General features: G+C 44.9%; 1 protein-coding gene and 1 long non-coding RNA gene across 2 annotated transcripts in view; one reads left to right on the top strand and one right to left on the bottom strand.

Moving 5' to 3' along the window:
• LOC144759213 (uncharacterized) overlaps nt 1-4152 on the bottom strand; it is a 163938-nt gene extending 159786 nt beyond the window's left edge. The window contains exons 1-2 of the mRNA XM_078646474.1: nt 4020-4152; nt 3524-3593 (exon numbers count right to left, since the gene is read on the bottom strand). The gene's annotated coding sequence lies outside the window, so the exon portion shown is untranslated. The remainder of the gene's footprint in view (nt 1-3523; nt 3594-4019) is intronic.
• Nucleotides 4153-4764: 612 nt separating this feature from the next.
• LOC144760994 (uncharacterized) overlaps nt 4765-20726 on the top strand; it is an 89636-nt gene continuing 73674 nt past the window's right edge. The window contains exons 1-2 of the long non-coding RNA XR_013595603.1: nt 4765-4826; nt 15500-15619. This is a non-coding gene — a long non-coding RNA (uncharacterized LOC144760994). The remainder of the gene's footprint in view (nt 4827-15499; nt 15620-20726) is intronic.

Raw genomic sequence — 20726 nt, 5'->3', positions numbered from 1 at the left:
TGCAGAAATTTGGACAGGTTGTAGGTATTTACACTGCATTTGTCTGTACCTTCCCCGTGCATCGTCCAGACCAGGCCCCCTACGCGCCTTCATGGCCCCCGAGTGAAGTCCAGGCACTGGGCCAGCTGCATAGAATGCCGCCCTCACCTGTCACAGCTGCATTATGTGACAACTGATATCTGTAGAAGGGCAGTAGACAGTGCTTTCCTGCCTGCCACCCCCCTGGGCTTCCCTCGCCCCTGCTGCTAGTATCAGGATTCAGCTAATGAGCAGGGCGAGCAGAATATTCCCAGAGAGGCACCTAGCGGCCACTTAATTAATAATTAAAAGCTCGGGTCCACCGACCGCTGAATTCCAAAGATGGCGAGGCACAAACACCATGTGGGAAAGCTGCATGGATAAGTGAAAATAAATATTTGAAGGGAACAGAAAGGTGTGGGTCACTCAAGATGTGCCCAGCCTGTGGACAGTTGTGACCCTGCCATGTGGTTAAACACACAGCACTGCCCGCTGCTGCAGGTGTAAAGGCTGGGGAGAGGCCTAGAACAGAAGGGGAGCTTTGATTTGTTAACAAAAGAAAGAGGGCGGTGACCCGTGGGCCTGCTATTTACCTAACTATGTCTGCCACGGCCTTAGAGTTCATGGTGCCCCACCACGGGGACTAGTTCTTTTAAAGTACTAGTCCCCGGTGAGGGTGTACAGCCATCCCTTAGAGCTCATCATGGCGGTGAGTGAACTCAACTTTTGGTTACATTAAGAATGCCCGGAGCAGAAAGAGCTGTGAGTGTGTGTGATAGAGGTGAAGGCCACGTGGACTCTGTGCTGAACGACGAGCACGCAGGGGAATGAGCAGCCTGGAAGGGCATTGTTCACCATGCCGGTGTCCAGCGAGATTCCTACTACTGACCGGTTTACCCGGTGCAACATAATACGCAATGGAGCCGTGTCCCATTAAAAGCAATCCTTCCTTGTTTAATGTTTTGGCAACTTAACTTTCCTTATGACGAGAGTATCAAGTCTGCTTTGACATTTTAACTTGCGTTTTTTTTAGACCGCGTACATTGTCAGGGCACTCTTAATTTCCATGCATGTTGGACAGTCCTGGCATGGATTCGTCGTTTTAATAGTTGGTGGGTGTAATCAATGGATGGTGCACGGACATGATAAAATAGTATTCACCCTAATGTTCGGACTCGCTTGTACACCCAGTGCTTTACTTATAAGAGGATAAATATGGATTTAGTGGGTCCTCTCCCAAAATCAAAAAGATGATATATCTATATACTGGTTATTGTCAATTACGCAACTCGACACCCAGAAGCATTTCCCCTACAACACCAAGCACGAAAAAAACATCAGTGAAAAGTTACTAGAATTGTTTTCGAGGGTAGGATTTCCAAGAGAGATTTTGACAGACCAGGGTACCCCCTTTGTTTCTCGTTTAATGAAACAAGTCTGTAAAACCTTGAAAATTACCCAAATAAAAACATCGGCTTATTACCCTCAGACAGATGGTCTGTGCTAGCGATATAACGCCACCTTCAATCTAACCATGAAGAAAATGCTAACCACCGAAGGGAAAGAATGGGACATGTTGTTGCCACTCGCCCTCTTTGTTATTTGAAGCCAGGTTCAGAGAAGCTTGGGTTGTTCTCCCTTTGAACTTCTTTACAGGAGACAGTCACAAACCTTGCTAGAAATGACAAGAGAAGCGTGGGAACAAGAGAAACAAGAAGAGACAACACCATCTAGAATACACCCAAAGCCTAAGAAACCACATACTGAAATTGCGAGATTTTTCTCACAAAAACCTAGAAAAAGCTCAAATAAGCCAGCAGATGTCTTACAATAAAGGAAAGAGGTGACAACAGTTACAGGTCCATGACTGGGTGCTCCTATTCCTACCTTCCCCTGTACGCCAAAAACGGGAAAAATGGAAGGGACCATATGAAGGTGCTGAAAGGATAGGACTCACTACTTACCGGATATACCACATAAATCTACTAAAGAAATGGTTGGGACCCCTCCCCAAAGACACCCATTACGTTTTGTCTGACTCGAAACCCATTCCTTCAACATTGAATAAATTGTTCATAAACGAACATCTAAACAGAGGAACAAAAAGTGTCTCTTCAGACCCTCTTAGAGTCCTTCTTCTCCATCTTTGCCGACCTCCTGGGAAAATCAACAATACTTGAGCATGCCATTGTTACCCCACCAAATAAAGTAATAAAACAACGCCCCTACAGAATACCAGGCGTTAGGCGGGACGCAGTTCCTGCCGAAATAGAGAGCATGTTACAACTAGGAGTCATAAAACCTTCCAGCAGTAACTGGTCTCCCCCATTGTCATAGTTCTGAAACCTGATGGTTCCATCAGTTTTTGTATAAACGTCCGAGCAGTCAATGCCATCTCGAAATTTCACTCATACCCATTACCAAGAGTCGATGAATCGAGAAATTAGGCTTAGCCCAATATATAACCACATTCGATCTTACAAAAGACTATTAGCAGGTACCACTTAAACAGGAAGACCAAGAAAAAAACGCCTTTAGCACCTCTAATAGGTGCTAAAGCTATACGAGTTTACTGCACTGCCTTTTGGGTTACATGGAGCACCAGCGACGTTCCAAAGACTTATGAACAAAGTTTGCTCCCAACATCAAGAGTACTCCTTAGCCTTCATAGACGATATCATAATATTTAGCCCTAACTGGGAACTACATCTCGTCCATTGTGGGAAGATATTCCAAGCACTTAGGACTGCAGGCCTCCACGTGAACTCCCAAAAGACCAGGATAACCTTCACCAAAGTCAAATATTTGGGCTATTTATTGGGAGATGGGGCTATTGCTCTGCAACAAGAGAAATTGAGAGCAGTCTTAGACACCCCCTTCCCTACCACCAAAAAAGGCATTAGATCCTTTTTGGGCTTACAAGGCTACTACTGCCGGTTTAACCCCAATTATTCTGAAATAGCAGCACCACTAACCGACCTACTGAAGAAAGAGAAAAGGAACTAAGACTTGGTAAATCCTCCCCAAGCCGCCAGAAAGGCATTGCACGAGCTCAAGTGAGCCATAACCTGAAGTGGAGAAACCAGCAGGGAAGACCGGAAAAACAGAGAACACCGAACAGCCTTCCGAGAGAGAGAACTGGAGCCTTGGGGAGGTCACAGCTTTTTGGCGATGAGGGAAAGTCGAAACAGAAGGAGAACAGACCACACTGAAGGACGTGGAGTCACCACGCCATGGCCCCGGAGTGACGTGGCTCTTACAGGTGAGTGGGCGTCTATGGGGATTTTGGAAAGGGGCTGAGTCAGAGAGGGACAGGAGGGGAGGCTGAGGGGTGAAAGGGACCCAGGGAAAAGGAAATAAGTGAGACGGAAAAGAAAGACAAGAGCAGAAATCATCGGCTACTTTTGGTTACTCCAACCTCTACACCCTCCCTTCACATATATGCATAGCAATTATTTATCCCTCACATCCTCCCTTGACTAAACCATAAAGCAAAAACACTTACCTGGGTCTTTTCCTTCTGTCCGAGAGACGACGGCGGCTGAGGCTTACCTAAGGGACTGAAGTGGAAGACCCTGTGGGAAAGAAGAATATAACAGAGACAATCAATCACTGTGATTTCCTGTAATACTAATAAAAAGTGCATACCAAGAAATTATTCAGTGCAGTGTGCTCCTTCTTGACCGACTCTTCTACACGAGGAGCTACATACTTTCCCTACAGGGAATGGGAGACAGACACAGAGACCAACAGACACACACAGACACACACACATGGGAAAGCATAGTAGGAAAACGCTACATACAGTTTTTATATGCTTGCATATGTACATTGTTTTAGAAAGATGGTGGAACTATTTATTTGAATGCACTTTCTTTTCTTAAGTCACACATGTATGAAACAGTTCAGAGTCTGGAAAGCACTGCACAGCCCAGTGCCCTGAATGTTGCCTCTCAGTGTCCTGAAGATGCCCCCGTGCGTCACCCTGAGGCCTCCCTCACCTCTGCTTGAGCCCCGCTCAGTGGGGGCTGCAGGGTCTGGGGGGAGGGAGGCACCGGGGGCCCGGCTGCCTGTGAGGAGTGGGGCCCGGTGTGTTATTCCCCTCCGAGTGACGCGAGAGCTCAACAAAACAAAACATCGGGTCTCACTGCTGCGCACGCGCAGGATCGCGCGTCACGGCTGCGCATGTGCGGAGCGAAGACACGACGTCCTATCGCCGAGTTAGGACCTTGCACGGGGTACGGACTGTGAACCGCCCTGGACAGAGGACGCGCAGCCTCGCTGCGCCTGCGCAGAGGAGAGACACCTCTTCTTAGGAGCCGAACCGAGGAGCTCTGCACTTCAATACATCTCACCCTATGCTGTGGCGCGAGGCGCCTCGCGCTCCGCGGCAGGAGGCAGTTGTATCTCATTCATTGTGTCCCCACGCGGACACTAGTATTCTTGTGCTTTTTGTGTCCCTGCGAGGACCCCGTCCCACCTGTCCTGGCCCTGAGCTGGAGCCCTTCACTGCGCTCCGTGCTGTGAACCAAATAAAGAAATCTTTCTTGCACCGACTTCTGGAGTTGGATTGTAGAAACATCGGTGTCTGTCCTCCGCGCATGCGCAGTTGTATCCGCCAGGCCCTCATTAACCCTCGCTCCGCAGCGGAAGGCAGTGTCTGTCCTCCGCGCATGCGCACTTAATCCTATGCCTCTTTAGCCCGCGCTGTGGGAAGCTGTCCTTGGCACATGCGCAGTTGTTTATCCACAGGCCCATCTTTTAACCCGACTCACAACAGAGAGCACAGCACCCACATGAAACCCCAGGTGAGGTCACAGACATGCCAACCCTCCCGATTCAGGCGTGAGACTACCGATTTGAAGGCTAGTCTCCCGCCTCCCGATTCGTACAAGCAAAAACCCGATTCGGCGAGGCAGGGGCTCTCGAAGGGGTGAAAAACAAACAAAGCATCATTAACTTGGGAATCATCTTTCAAAAACCTGCAAAGTACTTAGGGGGTGGGGGGGTGGGGGGGGGGGGGGGGGTGGGGAGGGGGGAGCTGTTTCAGCCTGGGCTGCCACAGGGGGGTGGGGGGTGCATGCACTACCAACAATCTGCCAGGCCAGTGCCCAACACTTACATCGCCCTCTCTCTGCCTGCCATTGTGCTCCATGCTTCTGAAAGGTATGAAAAAAACGTTCATTTGTGTTTCAAATGCCAAATCCTGAAGCAGCCACTTCCAAAGCCCACACATGCCAGTAACCCGATTCAAAGCCCCATTCTCCCGATTAATTTTTTTAAATCTCCCACTTTGCTCTCCTGAAATGTTGGCATGTATGATTTAATGCATTCTTATAAAGCGCGGACTTTACCCGAAGGTGTCACAGCACCGTACAATAGAACCAATAGAACCAGTTACATTACATGAGAGAACTGTTACAGGATGGGACAAATAAAAATAGCATGCCATAGAATCAAAACAACGTAGGCAAAAGGAACACAATCTCAAGCACAGCAAGCACAGACTGTACAAGAACGTAGAAATTGGGAGGACTCTGGTTGGGACGACTTGCTAGCCGCAGCAAGGGCAGGAGAGCAATCACTTTTTTTGCGGATTGTTGCAAACGGCAATAAGTCGAGCAAGCCAGCCCAGAACTACCATCTAGATCCTAAAACATGGTTCAGACACTTTGCACATTTATATGCATGTTCGGGTTCCCCTTCAAGCGAGAACGTATGCATAATTAAAGAGCTGACAATGTCCAAGGAGTTTGAACCACTGTATTTTAGTATCTTAGATACTAAGTAGGCTATAGCCGCCATTAAGCCGTCCAAAGCGCCAGCCCAGATAACATCCCGGGAGACCTCTTTAGACATGACCCAGAGGTATGGGCACCGTATATCAACTTACTGTGCAATGCAATTAGCAGAGGGAAGCCTATCCCTATATCATGGAAGGGCGCGGAGATTGTCCCTATATATACAAAAAGGGCAGTAGGGACGATCCTGCTAATTATAGACCTATCAGCTTGATAGACATTACCCAAAAGGTCTATTCAAAGCAGATACTGAACAGGCTAAACAACTGGCTAGTTGACAACAACATATTATCCCCATGCCAGGCAGGGTTCAGAAAAAGAATCAGCACCATAGATCAGGTGTTTAGGCTGCTAACCATTTCCTGGAAGTATACTAAACTAAGATCCGGCAATTTGTATATGGCCTTTATTGACCTAAAGGCCGCTTTCGATTCAATTCCAAGAGATCTGCTGTGGATAAATCTGCTAAATCAAGGGGTCCCAAAAACCATACTGGTGCAACTCATAAAATTACATGAAGATAATTTTGCAAAAGTACGCTGGGGTATGGGCGGGGAGGTGACAGAGGAGATACCGGTGAGGAGAGGGTCCGCCAGGGCTGTGTTCTGGCGCCTACCCTGTTTCTCCTCTATGTTAATGATATGGTGGATTTCCTATTGGACACAAACCACGATTCCCCAAAGTTAGGTGGCTCTCATGTATGTACGCTGACATTTGCGGATGATACCATCCTCCTCTCACAGACCCCAATGGGACTGCAAAATCTTCTGAATAAGTTGGTGGTGTACTGTAAACAAAAAGGATTGGAAATAAACCCATCAAAAACAAAATACATGTCCATCAGGCCACACAAAAGTTTTAAGAAAAAGATTTTGCTGAATGGCGTAGCGATAGAATGGGTTCACACTTTTGTTTATTTAGGGGTGACCCTAGATTCTAAGCTCTCATGGTGCCCGCATGTCAGAAAATCTGGGACCATTTTCATGCAAAATTCAGTGCCCATCTTGAAAAAGCTCAATGCTACTGGTACCAAGTCCATCACCCCAGCAATGGAGGTATATGAATCCCGGGCCTAAACCGCTTCTCTCTATGGCTCGGAGCTGTGGAGCGGAGAGCAAATCTCCACCTTAACCGTGGGAGAAAACAGGGTTTTAAGAGCGATGGTCCCCCTCCCCCAAAATACACCGGTGATCCCCTACATGTACGATCTGGGGTTAAAACGCATCGAGCATAGGGCTGTGTGGATGACTTTGTCATATTGGTTTAGGTTCTGGCCCCTGATGAACTCCATATCTACAGGCAGGCACTAAGTGAACTTAACGCACTAGATACCCATGTTACTTTCCCATGGCTGGCTAATATACGTAGATGGCTTTTGACCTTGGGGCTTAGTGAGTTCCGGCACCACCCAGAAAGGTTGACCGCAGAATCAAAAAGGGAACTCAGAAGGGTCTATTGGAACTTCACTGTGCACAAAGTTTTACAAAATTGTGGAGTTGGCTCACTCTCAAACAATATTCTGATGGTTAAACCAACACCCCGCTTTGAGGCATTTTTAGACCAAATCGAACCCCAATTGGCGAAAATATTGTACTTGAAATTCAGGTATGGGACCCTCCGTGTTAAGTCCTTTACAACCAAATGGGAAAATTGCCGAAATGGGGGGGAAGATAGTGAGTGTAAAATGTGCCAGCTGGGTATGCAGGAAAATATAGCACATGTTTTGTTCTTCTGCCCCACTTACCTGAGAGCTAGACAAAAATGGATTGTGCCGTTGGGCAGGAATATGGGTGTCAGAAGATATAATGATATGTTACGCATTTTAAAAACAGATAACACCCAGCTTACTGTATTTGGAGTTTCTAGATTTTTATTGGCTATCAACTATATAAGAATGAAGAAGGGTTTGACATTTTAACTAGGATTCTGCAATAGAGGATAAAAGAACATTAATTGAGTATTGCAGGACTGAATCGCCGAAACGTTTTATTGTATATAGTATTTAATATTGTATAATGTATTTTGTTTGTAGTAGTTCTTATTATTTCCTTTTTTAATTGTTACTGTGATAAGCATATAAGGGGCACAAGTACCTTTGGGAATACAACTATTATACATATGCACTGTACTTTACTATTTTAATTCTCTATTGCACCGAGAACCTAATGGCCATGTTATTTGCACTGATTCTACTAACTGCACCTTATCTTGGAATTGCGTATTTGCACAAATGTAATGATACCCAAAAATCTGCAATTTACTTTCTCAAGGATTATGGCATTGGACGGAAATGATGTATCTATATATATTGCATTGTTTTTCCTTTTATGATTCCACGAATCGAATAAAGATGTTTTGAATGAAATAGATAGCAATATCCACTCCATAATGTAGCAAAATACAGTAAACCTAGGTAAAGTGCATATTGTGAATAGTACAATACAAATGACTTCATGGATCACACATAGATTTCCGTGCACCCGTAGCTACTCTCAAAAAGGTGCCAATGCTCAAGATCAATTCAACATTGTCCAATTTAAATTTGCAGTCAAGAGCGTCTGTTAAATTAATAGGTGACAATTTTTAAAATACGGAATTAGAAACCATAGTGCATATTTCATATAGTATCTACTGAAGAATAAAAAGTGTAAAAGTGTTTTACCGCTGTGACCATCACATGGACATGGCAGGGAGTCACGTTTTGCTTTATAGCTATAGGGAAAACAAAGCAAATATCTTACTGTCCCAGCTCTTAGACGGAATAGGAGGCCTCTCTCCCATTGGGACATGTGTAGTGCAATATAACTTGGTAGACAATGCTCGGGGTACGCAATGGATATACATTTTGCAACAGTTTGTTTATTCAGTTCCCTTTCTAGTCTTTCTGCGCTATAAAGTGCGTACAATGCTGTCTTTAAAACTTTTTTGTCCATTGTTTCAGCTGTGTTCGAATTGGCAAACAGTCTACCAAGGTTAACACTTTCCAGACTCTTGACTACCCCAGGAAGCCATGGAATATCCATCCCTTTCTCACAGGGAAGACTATCATCTATTATGTCCCTTGTGAGAGAAGACTCGGGATTCTTCATTATGGATAGCCAAAATAGTGTGGGGCGGGCCCTTATGATGTCTTCAATATATCCTAATTTCAGTTCGCCTTCGCCTTGACATATGTACAGAGGGGTGGAGATTAGAGCGCCAAGAGTTTTCTACAAAATTTATTTTCCTCTGATTGGACGTAAGAGCATTTGGCAACACTCCATACCTCTGCCCCATAGGTAGCTATTGGTACACTCTGGATCTTAAAATCTTTAAAAAGGCTGGAATTGTTCCCGATCTTTTAGGGCGGAGGAGACTGAGGATTGAGTTAAAATCCCTCGAGAACTTATTTTTACAAAATGCCAAGTGTTCACACCAGGTGCAGTACGCAGCGAAGACCATTCCCAGATAAGGTAAAGTTCATTTTTGGTCACCCACAGAGATAAAATTTAAAGGACATTTCCTTGGCCCACAAGGCATTATAAAAGATTTCTTAAAATTTGTGCATAAATCTAAGCCGGACATAAAATCTGTGAAACCTCGAACTAAAGTGCGCAGTGCTTTTGGTGTGCGACCAATTAAAACCGCATCATCTGTGTATATGACAACAATGTCGCAACTGCTCTCTCATCATCGGAACCCACAATCGTGCCCTTCGCAAACTCGAACCGTACACGGCACAACTCAGGCGGATTGGATTCCAAATCATTATCCTCCAATTCTTCACAAAGAAAAGCACACATTTTATCAAAAACATATCTCTGCTTCGGTGCTTCCCATTGTCGGAAGACATCCATAACAGATTCTAACTCATATCTTGTAGGATCGGTAACCCATTTATGCACCAAATGAGCCAATATTCCCTTCTCTCTGGAATCAGGCTGATTGGCTACGTAACTGTTTACGTTCTGAAACAGGGGTCGTAGTTAATGACCCAAAGAAAGGAGAGAAAAGACTAGTAACAGTATCAGTCATTCTCTGTCGAACAGAAGGAGAAGTCGACAGAACAGGAGATAAAGCGGATTGAGAGGAAGCCAATGTAGGAGCAGTAGCAGAGGAAGCAGCAAGAACAGGTGAAAAAGTCGTAGGAATTGAAGACGGGGCAGGTAGCAAAGTCAGCGGCCCTTGAGAAGGTGGCGCCAGAAGAGTAGGAGCCAACTGAAGAGGAGCTGGCGGCTGTGGAATAATAGGATGCTGCACAACTGGAGGTTGTATAACTAAAGGTTGCGGGGGTGCTGTAGCACTCTGCGCATAGGGGGGTGGCGAACTCAACAAATGTGACATTAAAGGATCTTTCTCGAGTTCTTTTGCTGCATCTTGCTGGAGAGGCGGCAAAACTGGATAACATTTATCAATTGCCATTTTACGTTGCCTGTGCAACTGCTCACTCGCCTGTTCTTCTTCGTTATCATTAACCTGTATAGCAGCTTGCATTATCGATATACCCTTCTCTCTTTTATTTCTTTTTGCTAATTTAATTTCCTTCTGTTTGGCTTCCTTTCGCCATAGGCGGAAGGAGTCAAACATCGCCGGCCGGGCTTTCTTCTTAAAAAGTCTAACCTCTAGATTATCTAAAACTTCCGTGTCAAAACTACCATATTGGGGCCACTTTAGAACACCATCCTTCCTGGTGTATTGGATCCATACTTCATTATATGTGATGGGGCCCACGCCATGCTTCACGTAAAGTTCATAGGTTGGAGTTCCAATCGGAGGAACCGGACACGAGTCCTCCAATCGGGAATCCCTATTTCGACCACAACAAAACAAATTTCCAAGTCTGCTAAGACCAGGCATATTCGCTCACTAGTCTAGCTTCAAACTTCAAGGGAATATCAAAACGATAGTCTCGTGAATACACGAGTCCCTCGGCTTTGGTACTTGCAAGTTCCAAATCAAAGATCCCAAGGGGATACCCAAAACTAAACACCAAACTAAGGACTGGGAGACGCTCCACTCATACTTAACTGAGGTATCGATGGCGTCACCAGAAGACTCGTCTATCGTCTCGCTCTACAAATCATCAAAGGGTCCAAGACAGGGCGATAGTCAGGGCAGCAGTCCTTCGTAGCCGTCGGAAAGCGGGGAACCTCGCAGCAAAGACTTTCGGACCACGACGACATACAGGGGTCGATGAAGTGGTTGGCCTTCCTCCAGAATTTTCACACGAAGCTCCTCACGAACCTCAGGCTTGGACCGGTACCGCTGAAATCAGCCCCACGTTGGGTGTCAAATGAAGTACCGGGTTATTTAGAACCCAGCGGTGCCAGGGGACACACCCAAAGACTTCGAGTTCTCCTGCCTCAGACTACAGAAACGCAGAGACTTCTTGGTGACGTCAAAGATCAAATTTATTGGCTGCAGCCAGTAACAGGTATCCTAGAAGTACAACACGGTGTATATTCTCAGGAGACTGCTCAATCTTACAAAGCCAGTCAAACCCTTTTTATACAAAATATTATGCTTCAGGCAAACATTCCTTATTTACAGTAAACCAATTCCATGTGTACAATAAAAGCATTACATGTCAAACCCACATTTCATCGTCCAGCCCACCATCAATTACCCGGCAAGGCCCAAAACTTTTCATCAGATAAATCGGCTGGACCCCTAATAAAAACGGGCACCTCCTCATCGTAAAACAGGTCATAAAGAACGGATCAGAGACAGGTGTGTGTAAGATTAGACATAGTTGTGCGTAATGAAGGGTTTATTGTATGCTGTGCCTTGATCCCTAATCTCGATCGGCCACTGGGAAAGGAACTGGCCTAACAGGTTTGGCTTCGGGCAGTGGAGTCAGCTTGCCCAGGTCACACAGAAGTCAGCTGAAAGTGTACGTGGCCCTAAGACTCGTTCGGCCTTAGTCATCGGCCTATGTGAGGGCAACCACAAAATGGCTGCCGTACACAAAATGGAACCAGAGGGTTCAGAACGGAGTCTCTGATTTCATGGTGATCACGTCGCTCGATCATGCCGGAAATACTAGTATATAGTATACTCGTTATTCTCGGTCGGCTGATACCAAAATCTTCATGCTACGATGATGTTTATGACACGGGTCTAGAATCCACGGAACCACAAACTCCCTTAACGCGGATTTTTTGTTTCGCCAAGACCGATTCTCCAGGTCTTCTGTGTGTGCCTGGAGATCTCTCTGTTGAGCCTTGAGCCGTAGTATCTCTTGCGGTAGATACTCCACCTCCTCTTCCCGGGCTTCCTCCTGATCCTCGATGGAGGCCACACGGTCCCCAACGTCATCAACGTCCCGTCTTATCATAAGGCGGGACGTTTATGCCATTTGGGAACGTGTGGTCTCCATCGGTTATCTCCTTCCTCTCCCCCGCTATTTCCCTTTTCAGCGTCTGCAAGTTGCCTCGTAATGCACCGAATAGCCACTAAAAAAAGGCGTGGGTAACTGGGGCTTCAGAGGTGTCCGCATCTTGGCTGATTTGTGTGGTTGGGGAGAGCCTCCATTCTCCGCTGCAGGTGATCGGGAGCTTGGTCAGCATCGTTTTTAGATTCTGATCCTTCTTGCTTCTCGCTGAGGACATGGCAGCTATACCTCTTACCCAGCCCCAGTGGGTGGCTGTCACCGGGTTGTCCTCTCGCTGAGCTCCACTACGCTGTTGCATGATTGTGAGGGCCGGAGGTGTCACTCCCTTTCAGTCTCGTCCGGGCCTTGCTGCCTTCGACCGTCTGCTATAGCCCTGGTGGGCATCTGCTGCTTGTTCTCAATACTCTAAGCACTTTGCGCCCGAACCTGCCGTGAATTCCCCTTTAGGCCAGCAGGCCTATCTGAGCCTGGAGCACTAGATGTCTTCTAGGACCACTGCGGCTAATTCCTGCACTATATGCTTGCAGACTGTGGCCTCCGGTTTCCTCTGACTTGGCAGTCAGCTCCAGAGAGACTAATCCAGCCCGGGCCCCTCATCCATTGGCACCTTGTGATTCTGACAGCGTTACAGTTCATATCTCATTCCCCTTATTGGATTTTGTCATTTTAGTGTCATTTTGTTTAATACACTTTACTTTATTTTTCTATTTTGGTTTAGATTTTTTTATTGTTTTGCATTTTGACTTTAACTTTTTTGGTTTCTTCATAAATATTTTACATATTACCTTAATTTAAGCCTGCCTGTTCGGTGCTTAGGTACCAGGGGGTTGATCCTAGGTTAATTGAATGGCTTTGAAAGTTCACTCTGACAATGGTTCTGATTGTTCCTCATCTACCGCAACTAATAATTCAGTTTCGTACAGAAACTATCTAAAATTATCTGCAAAACAGGCAGTTGATAACCTACCAGGGTTGAAACACCCTGTGGACAAATTGGAATATGGGAATAGTATTGTGTAGCAATTGAACCTCTAAAAAACTTCAGCTTGCAGAAGAACCAAGAATCACGCTTGAATGTCACAACTTTTTAAAACAAGGTAGTCAGGAAAGTGTGGCGGATATATTGCAGCTCTTTGCATTTTTACAGCCCCAAGCAAATTTGAGATCAGAGTGGATGTATGTAGCAGAGACGAGTCTGTTCACCCAATGTGAGTGGTGATATCCGCTTTGCTGATCTGCCTGAAGTTATGATGCTGCCGACAGTAGCGTGTCTGCTAAAAGCGATGGCGTGACTGGTGGAACAATAAAGCCAAATAAGAGAAAGTTATCTTCCGACATCGCAGTCTTCGTGACTGAGACCAGTAACACTGAAGACTCTGAGACTCACAGCAGTAATTTCTCCTTTCAGAGCGTTATTGCTGAAGATGGAGTGAAGCCAAGAAGTAAGCACATTACTAAGGTACCAACAAAGTTTAATATTGTTCATTTGTATTAACTGTTTCTCTTTTGAAGCATTTGGAAATGCATTTTCTAGTTTTGTTGCTTTTTGGTTCGTTTTTTCTTGTAGGCTGTTACCTTTGGTTTAAAGGGAATGATGTTGTAGTGTGTGACCTTAATGCTGCAGTTTCCATTTCATTACCATCATTTGCTTACCCTGGAGAATCGCCAGGGTGTAGGAGGTTTGCTGTTCCAGAGTTCTTTCTTCAGCAACTGGGCTGTTGTCGCTCTGTGGCGATCTGTGGTCCTGTTTCTCTGCTCTTCTTGTAGTAGCTCCTATCAGAGCTTCATCCTCCCGCCAACGATAATAAGATGCCAGGCATCACCCAGCACACAACACAGCCTATGTTGGGCTACGTGTATCTGCTTGGCACAGTTAGAGCGCGGATAAAGTTCTCCGGACCTATCAGGCTGTGAATGTACTTAAGGGCTTAAGATGAAAGGAAGAGCTTACCTCCTTCCTGAGTGGCTCCAGACTGCTATGTGCAGACCCGATAGCTGGCAGCACCCTGGAGTATGTATGTATACATCAGATTATGTTGGAAGTAACCTGAAATATAGTGGCAGGCAGCACCCTGCCATAGAGCAGGATTTCCCATAGTATTTTATTTCCTGACACATTAATGGAGATTGTCTTTTAACTGGCAGAAGAACAACACTGACCATACATTTTTCTGGGTTTGTCTTTAAAATGATGTACACATTCGGAATGGCATTTCGTTCTGCTGGAATAATAACACAAGTTAGTGTTATCTTGCACTCTGTTATGATGTTGCATAGATTGTTGGCTGCAATGCATTCCATGTTTCATTCAAACATGCTTTCTACAGGGCACATAAATGATTTGCTGCTGTATAGAAATAATGCTCCTGTGTACTGTGGCAGACTCAGAAATATTGAAAAACATCATGATTTCTCTTTCAGCACTTCATAGTAAAACCTTTCAATTTTTGACTCAATCATTTGGCAGAAACATAACTTAGTACCATTAAAATAGTTGTGATGGGGAACATTCATGTGGGGTTAGACTGGCTCGACCAGAGTGCTTGCTGACTTGGAGGAGTATGGAGTTGACCACCTTGCCTGGTCCAGTGTGGAACCAAGCCAGCGATGCTTTCCTGCAGGCTCATTTGCCCTGCTAGCTGGTCAACAGTTTGAGGAGAAGGAGGTGAAGAGCTGGCTAAGTGTGCTATGAGGCTGGCTGTTCAGTACATCCCTGAGAAGTGAGCTTTGAGTCATGTAGTGTTCTCTTGTACCACGTGCAATTCACCCTCTCCAATGCCTCAAGAATTCCTGGGTGTGAAGGGCGACTGATTCTGATTGGGTGCTTGATGGTTTTCCAGAAACTCATGTTCTTGATTGTTCATGTTTGTCAGTAGTTAATGAAACCCGCCCAGGCGTTTTATCTCTTCAGTTGACTCAAGCTGCGGTAAAGGTTTCTTTGTCGTTGCAAACAAATATAAATGGCCGACGAGCCTCTGTCTGTCAAAGAATGGAAGGGCTGGGGAACTGTCATTCATCTCACTGCTAAGCAGAGCAGTGTCATGCTTCATCCTCCGTCAGGCCTCTGATTTTGACCAACATCGCTTAGAACACTAGGACTTTAGAGACCATCCTTTTAATGACAAAAACAAAACTACAAGTCCCATAAGCAATAGTGGTGGAAGGTGTCACGCATGACCTGGGGCAACATCCGATTCAGCACATCCAGTTGCATTTTTTAAGTATTTGACACAATATTGAATTTATAACCTTTGTTTTTTATGGTCATGAGTTACCAGAATACTAAAAATGTGTCTTTTATTTTCAGAGTCAATTAAGTAATGGTCACCAGCTTGGAAGCTCAGTTAATTCTTCAGTATTTGTCATTGATCTGCATGTGTGGCTGTTTTCGGCCTGCCCCCTGCATCGTTCCCGATAACTCGCACAGGTGAGGAGCTTGTCGCAGCAACATGATAACCCCATACTCGTCTGTAAGAAGTGTGCTCGGAGGCAGGTATCCGATCATTTTTGTGAAACAAGCAAGCACCAATATTTACTATGTACATTTGTTAAAATAAAACACCATTAAATCACAGTATACTGTTCCAGAGGTTTAGTCCCAGAGACATTATCTGTAACTGAACGCAGACATCCTAGGAAGCATTTGCTTTTAAGACCGGTTGCGTTCACTCACCTGAAGGTGACATGCTTCATCATTGGGCTATACTGCTCATCAGGCTGGCACTACAATGCCTGGTGGGCACCACCAGTGGGCACTTTGTCGGAGATCTTTTATTAAGTACGCCGGATGAGCATAGTAGGACAGAGGATGTTGTGTCATAAGATGTGAGATTGGTGAAGTCTGAATATAAGATCAACTATCGACCAGTTGCCAAAATATAGTTAATGTGATCTTCCTGGTCCATGTTGAGATTAAAAACAGTGGCAGAGAAATTGAGGAACTAATGGCCCCTATCACTGTGTGAAAGTGTCGATCACCTATGGGCCTGCTGGTAAGCTGGGGTCTATATACTTCAGGTCAACGTTTTTCATGCCTTGTGTACTCATGGAGCAATCTGTTGGCATTTCATCAAGACCAAATATGGGAAAATGGGTAAATGTGACCTAATCTTCTCCACAGCGTGAGGAGCTCTGTATCTCAAAGCCCTGCACCGTGCATAGGTGATAAGGTGCCTATTTCCATCTTACTACCACAGGTGAGCACTGTCTAACAGAGTGCACTAGATACGGTAACCCTCCTAAAATTCAGGACATATTGACTTATCCAATAGCGAGGACGCCGCATCAGAGGGCAACTGGTTTGAAAAGCACATGCTTCCTAGGGTGCCTGTGTTCAGTTAGAGATAATGTCTGTAGGATTGAACCTCCAGAACAGTATACTGTGAGTTGATTTATATGAAGAATGTGTATACTGGACTGTCATTTTCCTCAGCATCTCTTGTGCTATGTAAAATAAAACACAACACACTGGGAGGCCAACAAATCTATCATACATTTAATGCAAAAATAGCAAAAAGCCAAGCAAACTAACAAGTGACAATTGTCTTTGCAATGGATGAGAGCATGCACCCTAAAGCAAGTTGGAGTATATAATGCTAATGCTCCCCATGTATTTTTATACACTTTTCTCCTAATACAAGTCAATGAAACATGAACACGCGATAGAAACAGTTACTAAAACAACACTAATGAGTAGGAGGCAGGATCTTCTCTCGAGAGGAATGTGAGGAGTCCGTGAGATGCAGATAAAAGATACACAGACAAGCGGCAGAATTCACTGTTTCTGGAAATAACACTTCTGTTTGTCAATATTCAATTCACTACAAGATGCAGGATAGTGTGCGGATGGACATCACTAAATAAAATGGTTCTGTGCCCTAATAGAATCATATAACTTTGCAGACATATTAAGGCGAACAGTCACATCAAATTCATATGAGAATATTGTAATTTGGTAATGTAAATATCAATGCACGCTGTGGCATTCATGTGTAACCAATTATCGGTATTAAAGAAACCAGAATATCCAGTTATGCTTTCTCAATTCCTTCTTCCTAGAGGCCACCACTGCTGCTATCCAGCTGTATTCAGCAGTGCCTCCTGTGACCTGGAATCCTGTATTTAATCAATACCAAATGTTGTCAATGCTTCTAGCCAACTCCGGTCACTGGTGCCACTCGCACCCCCACCACCCTTGGGCCTGTTATTCTTTTAGCTAGCTCCAGTCAGTAGTGGCCCCTTGGACCTGTATGTATGCCTACTAGCCAGCTCCTGTTCGTACTGGCCCCTGGGACCTGTTATCATTCTAGCCAACTTGAGTCATTAGTAGCAGCTTGGGACTAGTGATCATACTAACAAACTTCAGTCAAGATTGGCTCCCTGAGACCTATTATCCTGCTAAGTAACTCCAGTCAGTAGTGACCCCTGTACCTTAAATCCTGCAAATATTCAAAACCAGAGGTTAACTCTACTGCCAACCAGTTCCAGTCAATATTGACATGTATTGTTACCCTGCTTGTAATGAAGAACAGGGGCCAGCGTTGTTGCTAGCCAGCTCCCGTCACCAGTGCCCGTCACATATTATCCTCAATAGGATCAATGCCCAAGGCCTGTGCAGCTGCTAACCTGCCCTAGTCAGTAGTGACCTCCCAGCCCTGTTATTCTGCATATAATCATCAAGACTTCAGCCCTAATAACACTCACCCCACATCCTTATGGTATATTAGCAACGTAATGTATTTACATCATACGGTAGGTACCGCACTATATCAAACAATCCCAAAAACAAAGAAAATCAAAAAATCCCTAACTGTTCAGCACTCCACCTTGTCAAAAATGACCAAATCACACCAAGAACTATAGCCTGCCACATCACATGGCACACTCAGCCACAACATGACAAGATACCACGGCAGGGATTTGGGGCCATTAATCCTCTTTTCGAGGCATGTATGTTGTAGATGCACATGCTTTGCATACTCCTGCCATTTTGTGTTGGGTCCGGATGTTTGCAAGTTGTTTCATTGTTACCCCTAGATTTTTATTCCGGCGTAAAAATTACCTGAACCACTCCTTTTTGATCTGGGTTATTTAATTTAATTTGTTTCAGGCTAATTTCACCTTGAGCTTGCTCAATTAACCTTCCATTATGATTACTAACAGTTTGAGACCATGATTTTCGATGTTTATGAAACTGCTTCGTTTCGGTTCCCAGATCTTGTGGTAATTTAATATCCTTCCAGGTTTTTAACAAATCTCTATTCCTTTCATCCCCTCTGATACTCTCTCTCTTTCCTCTACTTGTTTCCAATTGTGATGGCTTATTTTCCACCTATTTTTATTACTTTCCTCCACTTGCAGCATTTCTAAGGACTGAATTTTCCCATTCTCTATCATTTTTATGCTATCAGCTTGATTGTTTAGGCATTTATTTTTTATAACTGCTTGTACCTCCGATAGATCCTTATTAAATAGAGGGTAAAAGGGTTTTGTTGGAGACATTTGTTTACCCTCACCTTCACAATATGATATTTGGTCATGGTTGTTTCCAGTGTTCAATATCACTATATCTGATGCATTTGTATTTTTTATACTTTTAGAAGCTTTATTTCTTGCCTTCCTTTTTTTTTTCCTCTCTCTTTTTGATAGATGAACTTCCGGAGCTGTGTCTGTCATTGTTGATTCTGTCGAGCATAGGTTTATCACTTCTTGATCTTTTGTTTTATCATCTATATTTTCTTTAACAACAACAGTATTGTCTTTACATTTTATTGTATCTTTAGAGGGGCAGTCGGTCTTGATGGGTTGAATTCCCACATTAGGAAAATTCCCTTTTACATCGTCAATTATTGTTTTTAAAATATCCGGAATGTTAGCCAGTTTGTTAATTAGTTAGTGAAGCACAACTAAACTCTGCATACGTAGATATTGGCTGAGATTGTGCCCTTACTATTAGATTATTTTGGGTTGTTATCTTCTGCTCAATTCCGGCAACAGAGGATGCCGTAGCGCTCGAGATCTCTTTGGACCTCGATTTTGTTGAACTGATAGGTTAAAGCTTCCAGAGTTACTTGCGATGTTTTGAAGAATAAATCCCAAATTGCTCCTGCGTTCCCACTTCCTGGTGCCTGAGTACCTGGGCTATGGTGTCGCCCATTAATGAATTATAGGTCCTTATACTCCTCTTTTTGTGGTCCTTGAAAATCATGTCCCGTGTCACAAGAATTAATGAATTGTGGACTACTATTCAAAACGTCTTTTTGATACGGAGTACTCAAACGCTGCAGAGTTTCTGGGTTGCTGTTGTATTCGTCCTTATTAACACCCCCAAAGCACACCTCAGTACAGAATCAGTACAGCTGGTTACTTAATTAATGAATTAATTAACCGATTCATTAATATCCGTGCACCGGGTAGGGCTGTAGTCTAGGCATGCAGAGTAATTCAGGGGTCGAGGGGTGCTTCAAGAGGGTCAAAGTCTATTGCCACTTTCCCCTTTGTATAATTTCTCAGATTTTGTATTACAGACTTATTACAGACTCCAATGGCTCAGCGACTTACAGACCGATCAACCTTAGCTACTCGCCACACGCCACACACCTCTTGCCACTTGTCACTCACCGCTCACTGTTCATTGCTTGTTTGTTGCTATTCATCGCTGTCAAGAGTACAAGGGAATATGCTGGCAATCGTTCAGGAGCAAGAGCGGATTCCAGAGCCAGTCCCACTACAGACGGCAGATGTAGGCACTTCCCTCCACTCCTCGGCTCAGCTCTGTCTGCTCTGCTCAATGCTTAGTAAATACGTAACATCAGGCGGCAGGCCAAGGCTCCTCTGTGCTCCTCTGTTCTCCTCTATGCCCTGCTACAGCCGCCACACCAGCAGCACCGCAGGTCAAGGCTCCTTTGACCTCTGCAGCGGCCGCCGCTTCAGCAGCACTAGCAGCGCCTTAGCATTGCGGGGCCGGCCGCGGCCGTTCCTGCCCCCACAGCAGATCCATAGAACTTAAAGCGCCCGTATAACAGGACGCGAATGAAGCGGGAGAAACCTTCGGGAGCGGGAGCCGGTCACAAAACAAACCCGGGCAGTCGTCCCAGGCTCCGCTTGCTAGTCAACTCCCCGTTGGCTCGGCCCCTCAGCTCTACTTGGTACGCTCTGCACTCAATGCCGAATCGCAGGCCGTCAACGACTGTGAACACCAACAGAGGGAAGAATTGCGTGTTTCCCCCAGTTAGTAAAAAAACCACAGCATAAGTCTTGACTGCTTCTTATGCATCCAGAGTCTTGTGCGTCTTTTCAGTCTAATTTTTCTGTCTGGAAAAAAATGGTGTCCTGGTTTTCTGCACCCAGTAAATCCAGGTGCAGAAAAACCTAACAACTGATAATCAGGTGGAATAAAATGAACACATGAAAGTACGCCTTAATTTCATTGCCCTTGATTCACACTCTGGACCATAGTTGAGGGATAGGTCTAGGCATAGTCCTTTGAGATTCGATGTTGCAACTCCATAGGGTACATGTATCCTTTGTGAGCT

Source organism: Lissotriton helveticus, chromosome 1_1 (assembly GCF_964261635.1).
Source record: "Lissotriton helveticus chromosome 1_1, aLisHel1.1, whole genome shotgun sequence".
Classification (NCBI taxonomy): domain Eukaryota; kingdom Metazoa; phylum Chordata; class Amphibia; order Caudata; family Salamandridae; genus Lissotriton; species Lissotriton helveticus.
Note: the sequence above shows the minus strand (reverse complement) of the source record. Positions and strands in the feature narration are given on the sequence as shown.